Here is a 10,851-nt window from a genome sequence, read left to right on the forward strand (position 1 = left end):
ATTCTTAAGACGTCTGGTGTGAATGTCTCTCTTGAGGTCATTCCACAGCATCTCTATTGTGTTGAGGTCTGGGCTTGACTGGGCCACTCCAAAAGGTGGATTTTTTTGTCTCTGAAGCCATTCTGTATAGTTTTACATCAATGTGTATCCTGCTGCATCACCCAGCTTCTTCTGATCTTTAGCTTTCGGACAGTCACCTTGAGATTATCCTGTAGTAGGATATCCTGATAAACTTGGGAATTCATTTTCCCCTCCACAATGGCAAACGGTCCAGGTCCAGAGGCAGCAAAGCAGCTCCAAATCATGATGCTCCCTCCACCATACTTCACTGTTGGGATGATGTTTTCATGTTGGTACGCTGTTTTATTTTCCCAGTAGTGTTGTGGAGTATCAAGGTGGTCTTTGGCAAACTTTAGGCATGCTGCAATGTTTTGTTTGGAGAGCAGTGGCTTCATTTGTGGTGTCCTTCCATGGATACCATACCTGTTCAATGTTTTATGTATGGTTGACTCATGAACAGAGACTTAGCTGTTACTCTAGGGTTCTCTTTCACCTCATTAAGCATTCTGCGTTTTTGCCTTTGGAGAGATCTTGGCTAGGCGCCCACTTCTGTGGAAAGTAGCCACAGTACCATATCGTCATAGTTAGACAATTTGTTTTATTGTAGACTGATGGACAGTGGACAGTAGTTTTTGAGATTACTCTGTAACCCTTTCCAGCAACATGCATATCAACAACTCTTGATCGTTGGTCTTCTGAGATCTCTTTGTGCAAGGCATGGTTCACATCAGCTAATGCTGCTTGTGAATAGTACACTGACTGTTTGGGTGTTTATATGAGTCAATTTAGCTCTAAACCACACCTTTATTCTCATTTCATTGATTGGACTCCTGATTTGCTAACATCTGACTCCAGTTGGCATTTAGGCCCAATCCCATTTCTACACCTTACCCCTACCACTCCGTTTCACGCGTTCATGTGAAGGGATAGGGGTGTCTCGATTCTCTTTTGGTTGGACGTGTAGGTGTAGGCGTTGGGGGAAGGGCCAGATAGCCCTTCAAACGAAGATTTTTCGGGACCACGCTTCAAACAAAGGGGTATGAGAATTATCTCAATATAAACCAGCTACAGAGGCAACATGACTGCCCGAGCAAACAAAAATACCATAAATTTAAGCATTTTTGGCATTAATAAAGATTTGAATGAAAAGCAATAATTAGTTTTATGTTACATTTAATCGTGTGTTCATATTTAGTCATGTTATTCCATATATACTGTATATACGGAAATGTTTGCAAAAAAATTGCTAAAGTTTGTAGGAGTTAGATGACGTATGATGACGTGTAACGGTATAGTGTTGGCGTCCCATTTCTTAGGGCAATATTTTTACCCCTACCTCTTGACACTCTGTTTCAAGGGACAAGGGGAAGGGGTAGGCCAGGCGTAGGGGTATAAAAGAGAATTGGTATTGGGCCTTAGTGATGCCAGAAGCCTAGTGTTTCACTTACTTTTTCCACTATCACTTTAATAAAGTTTAATGAGTGTGCTCAAAAAGACATGAAAGATCATGACTGTTTTGTTTTATCAGCTTAGAAATATTGTGTTTGTTGACATTTGTGACTGGTGAAAATCACATGATATTTCACGACCAATTTATGCAGAAACCAGAAAATTTAAAATAGTTCACTTACATTTTCTTGCAACTCTATGCATGTGAATACATAAATAATTAGAGATATATATATAAATAATATATCTAATCTTATAGGTCTTAATATAAAAATATCTTAATATATAAATATCTTGATATATAAATGTGACATTTTATTTTACACATCAAATAAGATATCTTTGTACCTTATTTACCCCTATTAGTAACCTTAAAATAAATATTAGTACTTTAAAAGTACATATTAATACATTTTGAAAGATTACCACCTCGGCAACAGCTTTTTGTACCTTCTTTTCTTTTGAATTATCTAGTTTCATAATAAATAGTGTGCAACATAATCTCTAACTCTGAGGGCGTTAGTGGCCTTTTCAAGTAATCGGGTATATAGTGGTTAAATAAATTTTCCCTCAAGCTGACAAATGAAAAGCATTTGTGATAAAGCTAGCTGCATCCTGTTAATGATGATAGTTGTACTCTAAACAAAGTAGCCAAACAATCTTGTCACACAATATTCCTCCTTCACACTTCCTTCATATGAAATGCATTGTGAATGATGTGTGTGTATGTGTTTGTTGAATGGCCTGCAGAAACACTGGACTGCATGACTATGTGACGTACTGCAGGGGGAGCAATGTTAGCTTGAGCTGCTACACACACAACTGCCAGAAACGGCTTGTATGAGAGGATGTTTTTATTCTATGAACCCATACACGTGTCCTTAAACTACACACTTCAGTGAAGAATTCCTCAGGTATGAATGAAACCTCAAAATGTGTGGCTTTTTCAAGGTCAGTATTCACAAGTTTCTCCTTGTTTGTGCTAAAAAGGCGGGGGGAAATACCATACTGAACCTTACACTGAATGACCCAAGTCATATCTAGTGGCCAGAATGTCATAGAGACTTTTTGATCTTGACATTTTGATCCAGAACACCCTTACAACTAACTTGCTAGGGCACACCCTAGCAGCCGCTTACGACATAAATGTGGCATGTTTACATGTCCCATAGAATACAAATTCTTGTTGACTTTGTATGCGTTTGCACATAAATACACAATTTCCCTCTCACCGCTGTGGATTATGTGTAAGACAGCACAAGGACATGTGAAAATCTCAGTCTGTTATATAACACAATCCCCACATCCCAGCATCCTCCATGCTGTCTTCTTCGCTCCACACAGATAAATAATGCACTACCGTAGACTTACTATCCTTGAACATCTTACACCTGTTTTGCACACCATTTTTAATAAAACATCACAAGCTAATTGTCATCCTTTTAGCATCATAATTTCTATTGTATGTCTCTCCTTGTTTGTGCTAAAAAGGCGGGGGAAAACACCATAGACTTACACTGAATGACCCAAGTCATATCTAGTGGCCAGAATGTCATAGAGACTTTTTGATCTTGACATTTTGATCCAGAACACCCTTACAACTAACTTGCTAGGGCACACCCTAGCAACCGCTTACGACATAAATGTGGCATGTTTACATGTCCCATAGAATACTTTGTATGCGTTTGCACATAAATACACAATTTCCCTCTCACCGCTGTGGATTATGTGTATGACAGCACAAGGACATGTGAAAATCTCAGTCTGTTATATAACACAATCCCCACATCCCAGCATCCTCCATGCTGTCTTCTTCGCTCCACACAGATAAATAATGCACTACCGTAGACCTACTATCCTTGAACATCTTACACCTGTTTTGCACACCATTTTTAATAAAACATCACAAGCTAATTGTCATCCTTTTAGCATCATAATTTCTATTGTATGTGTTTGCACTGCATCTTTCACCTGGTTGTTTATAATGTCTCTGTGGGCCGTGGGCTCAATGCGCGAGAATGATCCAGAATGAATACAATGACAAACCAGCTGCGTATGCTGCTCTGGTTGCATAACCGTCGCTGCTGGCGCACCCCTCCCACAACACTGCACTAAAAACTGCTAACACAGATGCACACACTCCCAGAATACTAATAAGTGCCGAAAACCTCGACCAAACACCCAGAAGTCCCTGTTTGCTTCCTGTACTGTAGATTCAGCCTCCTGTCACAATGGAGATTCAGCAATCAATACTGTCCATCAAAATGTGTCTGTGCACCTGAGGTCATGCCAACATCAGCCCAAAATAATGACTTTGTACTGATAAATGTTATTGGTAGGCCTACTTGTTATTGGTGTCACCTGATTGGGGTGAATGAATTCTTCAAAACCCTCTTAAAATCAAATACTAGAAGATTCTTGTTTGATATCAGGACTGAAATATTAGAATTATGATAGAAAGTCCATTGTCAGTCCTTTGAGATCTGGTGTTTCTGCTTTACAACTTATTCCTCAGAATTCCAATGTATCCAGTAGGATATTATTAGTTGTATCATTATGTTAGGAATAATGAATTCTGATACAAATTCCATAGTCTTTATTTTCAGATCTGGTGTTCCTATTTTACAAACTATCCTACTGGGGAATATATATTTAAAAAAAAATTATTTTAACACTTATTCCTCAGAATTTTAATGGATCCTTTATTTTTTCTATTTTTTATTTTTTCATTTTATTTGAAATAAGCAAATGTAATGGTCATTCCTTTAAGATTGCTTCCAAAATATGACAAAAATCCTAGCATTCCTTTAGAATAGAAAATAGCATTAATTGCAGATATTAGCTTTACAATGTTTTGACAAGGGCTTTTTGGGGTCATTGATTATTTTGCATAGTTGTGTAAAAAAAAATCCACGTTTGTAGAGGTAAAATAAGTTCAATTCAATGAATAGCTAATGTTTTGTGATAATTAAGGTTCACTTAATAGCTTGTTGTCACTCTGCTAATGCTAACCTTTCGAATCTAACTGGTTGTGTTGTTTTCTCTTGATCGGCCAGTTTCTAACATTGTTAGTAATGCTCTTTGTGACATGTCCTGTGAAAAGGACTAGGTGATCTACGTTAACAGAGGCTAAGGGAACAAACAGTCGCTCTCGTGAATGAACTGTGGGTAAAATGGCTGACGCCTGCTCTGAATGACAGGCACTGAATTATTAAACACTGCTTCCTCCTCGCTAAAACTAGCATGACCTGTGTTCTCTACAGCAGCTTGGCACACACACAACCGCCATTTCTAACACAAAGACACAAAACCTCAATCACACTTATCACACAGTGCAAGACAATGATATCCATCCATATTTTCATCTTCCAGAACCATCTCACGGCTTCATCTGCTCCATCTTGAACTGATTTTTGCAACATGATTTCACACAGAATTGTGCTTATTCTTGTAGATTTATAATACAGCCGAAAGCCTCCATTAAATGCCATTGTGATCTCATTAATATTAGTAAGTAAATTGTGGTTCTAACACATCTGCATTTTCATCTGTACAAAGTTGACAGCATCTAAAATGGTAGCTGCACGAATGTGGTAAATCCTAGCATTTATAGATTTCTAGTTTTAAAGGGTTAGTTCACCCAAAAATGAAAATTAGTCCATAAATTACTCACCCTCAAGTCATCCTAGGTGTATATTACTTTCTTCTTTCAGACGAATCCAGTCGGAGTTATATTAAAAACTGTCTTTGATCTTTCAAGCTGTTTCATGGCACTCAGCGGGTGTTGCATGCATCAGTCCAAAAGAAGTTAAATAAAAAGCGCACATCCATAAAAAAAAAGTGTCTCACACGGCTCCGAGGGGTGAACAAAGGCCTTCTGTAGCGAATCGGTGCATTTTTGGTAAGAAAAATATCCATATTCAAAACTTAATAATCACTTTAATGTAGCTTGCGCCAACAGTTGTAAACAGAAGCAGCACCGGGGCTGATGACGTATGAGTTCAGCGTTGCGCATGCGCTGGTGAGTCTCATGAAAACCAACGTTTGTTAACAGGAGCAAAGGAAGCAAAGTTTCCTTACTTTAGCAAAGGAAAGCCAGTCTCCTCTTGGCTTATATCGAAATCCTCTGACATTCTTCTTTACAAATCCTCGTTTTGTACTTCTAATTCATGACCGTTGTTTTGTTTAGATCTCTCCCCTGTGCTTCCGCGTTCGTCACTTCTGAGCGGCGCAATGCGCAAAGCCGACCTGATACGTCATCCGCCCGGAGCTGCTTCCATGTTCAACAGTGAGCACAAGCTAGATTAAAGTGATTATTATGTTTTGAATATGGATATTATTCTTATAAAAACGCATAGATTCGCTACAGAAGGCCTTTGTTCACCCCCTGGAGCCATGTGAGACATTTTTTTTATGGATGGGCGCTTTTTATTTAAGTTATTTTGGACTGATGCACTGCAACACCCGCTGAGTGCCATGAAACAGCTTGAAAGATCAAAGACAAATTTTTATATACCGCCGACTGGATTTGTCTGAAAGAAAACAGTCATATACACCTAGGATGACTTGAGGGTGAGTAATTTATGGGCTAATTTTCATTTTTGGGTGAACTAACACTTTAAAACTAGAAATCTATAAATGCTAGGATTTACATCTGTGCAGCTAGTTTTATTAGATTTATAACACAACGTGTGAGTTGTAAAAAAAAGTTTGAATTTTTATAAACAAGTAAATAACCAACATTTGTTTTTAACAGCTTTAATAACTCATTAACAGACAGGATTCGGAACATAATCACGTATTCATAGAATCCAATCATCACAGTCTGTAATCTTATTTCTAAGAAAACAGATAAGAAAAAACCTCACTGATGTGAAAAGGAAATGGTCTCAGAAAGCTTTTGTAAACCATGCAAGCATTTTCAATCATGTTTCTAACTAAGTTAAATGATTAAAAACACAAGTCAAGTATTTAGTGATACATTTAATGATTAGGACCAGATAAATATTTTGAAGATTAATAAACTACAAATGTTAAATTAAGTTTCTTTCAACTCTCACATTAGCTTACTGGTGGTTCCTGCGATGCCATTGGTGGATTTTGAAACCAATGGTCTTTTCGCTATTTGTTTGGTATATCTTTGTGTTTTACAAACTATCCTACTGGGGAATATATATTTAAAAAAAAATTATTTTAACACTTATTTATTTTAATTTTAATGGATCCTTTATTTTTTCTATTTTTTATTTTTTCATTTTATTTGAAATAAGCAAATGTAATGGTCATTCCTTTAAGATTGCTTCCAAAATATGACAAAAATCCTAGCATTCCTTTAGAATAGAAAATAGCATTAATTGCAGATATTAGCTTTACAATGTTTTGACAAGGGCTTTTTGGGGTCATTGATTATTTTGCATAGTTGTGTAAAAAAAAATCCACGTTTGTAGAGGTAAAATAAGTTCAATTCAATGAATAGCTAATGTTTTGTGATAATTAAGGTTCACTTAATAGCTTGTTGTCACTCTGCTAATGCTAACCTTTCGAATCTAACTGGTTGTGTTGTTTTCTCTTGATCGGCCAGTTTCTAACATTGTTAGTAATGCTCTTTGTGACATGTCCTGTGAAAAGGACTAGGTGATCTACGTTAACAGAGGCTAAGGGAACAAACAGTCGCTCTCGTGAATGAACTGTGGGTAAAATGGCTGACGCCTGCTCTGAATGACAGGCACTGAATTATTAAACACTGCTTCCTCCTCGCTAAAACTAGCATGACCTGTGTTCTCTACAGCAGCTTGGCACACACACAACCGCCATTTCTAACACAAAGACACAAAACCTCAATCACACTTATCACACAGTGCAAGACAATGATATCCATCCATATTTTCATCTTCCAGAACCATCTCACGGCTTCATCTGCTCCATCTTGAACTGATTTTTGCAACATGATTTCACACAGAATTGTGCTTATTCTTGTAGATTTATAATACAGCCGAAAGCCTCCATTAAATGCCATTGTGATCTCATTAATATTAGTAAGTAAATTGTGGTTCTAACACATCTGCATTTTCATCTGTACAAAGTTGACAGCATCTAAAATGGTAGCTGCACGAATGTGGTAAATCCTAGCATTTATAGATTTCTAGTTTTAAAGGGTTAGTTCACCCAAAAATGAAAATTAGTCCATAAATTACTCACCCTCAAGTCATCCTAGGTGTATATTACTTTCTTCTTTCAGACGAATCCAGTCGGAGTTATATTAAAAACTGTCTTTGATCTTTCAAGCTGTTTCATGGCACTCAGCGGGTGTTGCATGCATCAGTCCAAAAGAAGTTAAATAAAAAGCGCACATCCATAAAAAAAAAGTGTCTCACACGGCTCCGAGGGGTGAACAAAGGCCTTCTGTAGCGAATCGGTGCATTTTTGGTAAGAAAAATATCCATATTCAAAACTTAATAATCACTTTAATGTAGCTTGCGCCAACAGTTGTAAACAGAAGCAGCACCGGGGCTGATGACGTATGAGTTCAGCGTTGCGCATGCGCTGGTGAGTCTCATGAAAACCAACGTTTGTTAACAGGAGCAAAGGAAGCAAAGTTTCCTTACTTTAGCAAAGGAAAGCCAGTCTCCCCCTGTGCTTCCGCGTTCGTCACTTCTGAGCGGCGCAATGCGCAAAGCCGACCTGATACGTCATCCGCCCGGAGCTGCTTCCATGTTCAACAGTGAGCACAAGCTAGATTAAAGTGATTATTATGTTTTGAATATGGATATTATTCTTATAAAAACGCATAGATTCGCTACAGAAGGCCTTTGTTCACCCCCTGGAGCCATGTGAGACATTTTTTTTATGGATGGGCGCTTTTTATTTAAGTTATTTTGGACTGATGCACTGCAACACCCGCTGAGTGCCATGAAACAGCTTGAAAGATCAAAGACAAATTTTTATATACCGCCGACTGGATTTGTCTGAAAGAAAACAGTCATATACACCTAGGATGACTTGAGGGTGAGTAATTTATGGGCTAATTTTCATTTTTGGGTGAACTAACACTTTAAAACTAGAAATCTATAAATGCTAGGATTTACATCTGTGCAGCTAGTTTTATTAGATTTATAACACAACGTGTGAGTTGTAAAAAAAAGTTTGAATTTTTATAAACAAGTAAATAACCAACATTTGTTTTTAACAGCTTTAATAACTCATTAACAGACAGGATTCGGAACATAATCACGTATTCATAGAATCCAATCATCACAGTCTGTAATCTTATTTCTAAGAAAACAGATAAGAAAAAACCTCACTGATGTGAAAAGGAAATGGTCTCAGAAAGCTTTTGTAAACCATGCAAGCATTTTCAATCATGTTTCTAACTAAGTTAAATGATTAAAAACACAAGTCAAGTATTTAGTGATACATTTAATGATTAGGACCAGATAAATATTTTGAAGATTAATAAACTACAAATGTTAAATTAAGTTTCTTTCAACTCTCACATTAGCTTACTGGTGGTTCCTGCGATGCCATTGGTGGATTTTGAAACCAATGGTCTTTTCGCTATTTGTTTGGTATATCTTTGTGCAATTGTAAAATAAATACATGAACACATAATACTGCAAATTTCCATAAATTGTTTTCCAAAAAGTTTTATTAAAACATTTCAGTTGTAACAATAGATCTTTTCTTCTGCTTTATGAAGCACTCATGATTATAGAAAAATGTAGGGTGGAGACATTTGATCTATCAGTTGTTGATTTGCTGATCTCAAGAAAAGAGCGCCGGTTTATGAGGATGAAATGATTGGAGAAATTCAGCATATGCCACCGGAGAGATGCATGAAGTTTCAACGCAAGATTGAGGTCAAAACATTAAAAAAATTAAGAAAAATTAAACATATCGTTTGCAATAAAATCAATAACATGCATTTCGAAAATAGGGTGAATTTCCATTTAATATCGACTTTACATATTTAAATCAAATTACTGATAACAATTCCATTGAAATTTAATTCCAGTTATTACATTACTAACTGCTGATACAAAACTTTCTAGCCGACATGATCAGTAACAAACTTTCAGTAAAAAGCACAGTTCTATTCAATTACATGATGTGAAAATATTTAAAATAATATTCATAATAATAATCGCTCAAATCCATAAATGACTAAAAAAACAAAACAGAAAATATATCTCATTGTTGCATTTATTTCACCTGCATTCTATATTTGTTCAGGTTTGATGATAATAAGAATGCAAATGGCTTTATAATTTATTTGATTAGTGCTTTTTATAATAAACATTTCAAAGCAGATTCAGAGAAAATCATCACGTTAATGTTTATAATATCATGATATTTTCATGCCTTACAATCGAATTTAGCAGATTAGAGCTGGGTGATAATATTGTTTACATTTTGCAACAATATAAACAACAGTTATATTGTTTATATTTGTTTATTTTATATTGTTGCTATATTTGCTATATAGTATAATTTGCATTAAGTGGGTATACTGTATGTATGTGGATATATTATTTAATGTATAAATAAACATTTAAAAAATGTATTAAAAATTGGAAATATTTCATTATTTGAAAAAAAATTTAAACTATTTAAGACTATTTAGTTTTTGTTTTTAGTTTACTGTTAAACACACATATGGGTTTGCATTCTAGATGCTGTCAATTGTTGATATTACAGTACATACACTTTATGTACACACATGAATGAGATCCCCGTGTGTGAGACTGCCTGCTTTCGTAAGGGCAGGGCTCAGGACAGGCTTTGTGAGACAGAGGTCAACAGCTGATAGCATCGCTGGCACAGGACATGCTGCCCTCTTGCTGACTGTCTCACTGCACAGGTGGAATGCATCCAGATAGAGAGACAGAGACGGGTGGTGGGGAGAGATGTGCTTGTGGAATGTGTTGGGTGGTACCTGTGTGTATTTTTGTTGTGCATTGTGTGTGTGTGTGTGTGTGTGTGTGTGTGTGTGTATTTGTGGGAGTGAGTGGGATATGAGGACAGGAATGTTCTAGATATTTTGATGACCGTGCATCCATCTGTTTACTTGCTTTCTGTGTTTTATATCACATTCTGTTCAGATGGATGATTTTCAGTGTTTTAAAGTGATTTTTACTTCTGTAATATAACATTTTCAGTAAAACAGAGTATTTAGTGAGAAAAAAATGATGACAGGACTTGATTTTATCCATCAGGATTTGATTGGATCGTGGAAATCAGTCGTATTGTTTACCAGAATGAAGCCAGACTAGTTCAATAAAACAATGCTTAAATAGCTATTTATTTGGCTTTCATTTTTAATACTATGCAGCAGCCCAAAGGATC

This window comes from Sinocyclocheilus grahami, unplaced genomic scaffold, assembly GCF_001515645.1.
Source record: "Sinocyclocheilus grahami isolate Dianchi unplaced genomic scaffold, SAMN03320097.WGS_v1.1 scaffold828.1, whole genome shotgun sequence".
Lineage (NCBI taxonomy): Eukaryota > Metazoa > Chordata > Actinopteri > Cypriniformes > Cyprinidae > Sinocyclocheilus > Sinocyclocheilus grahami.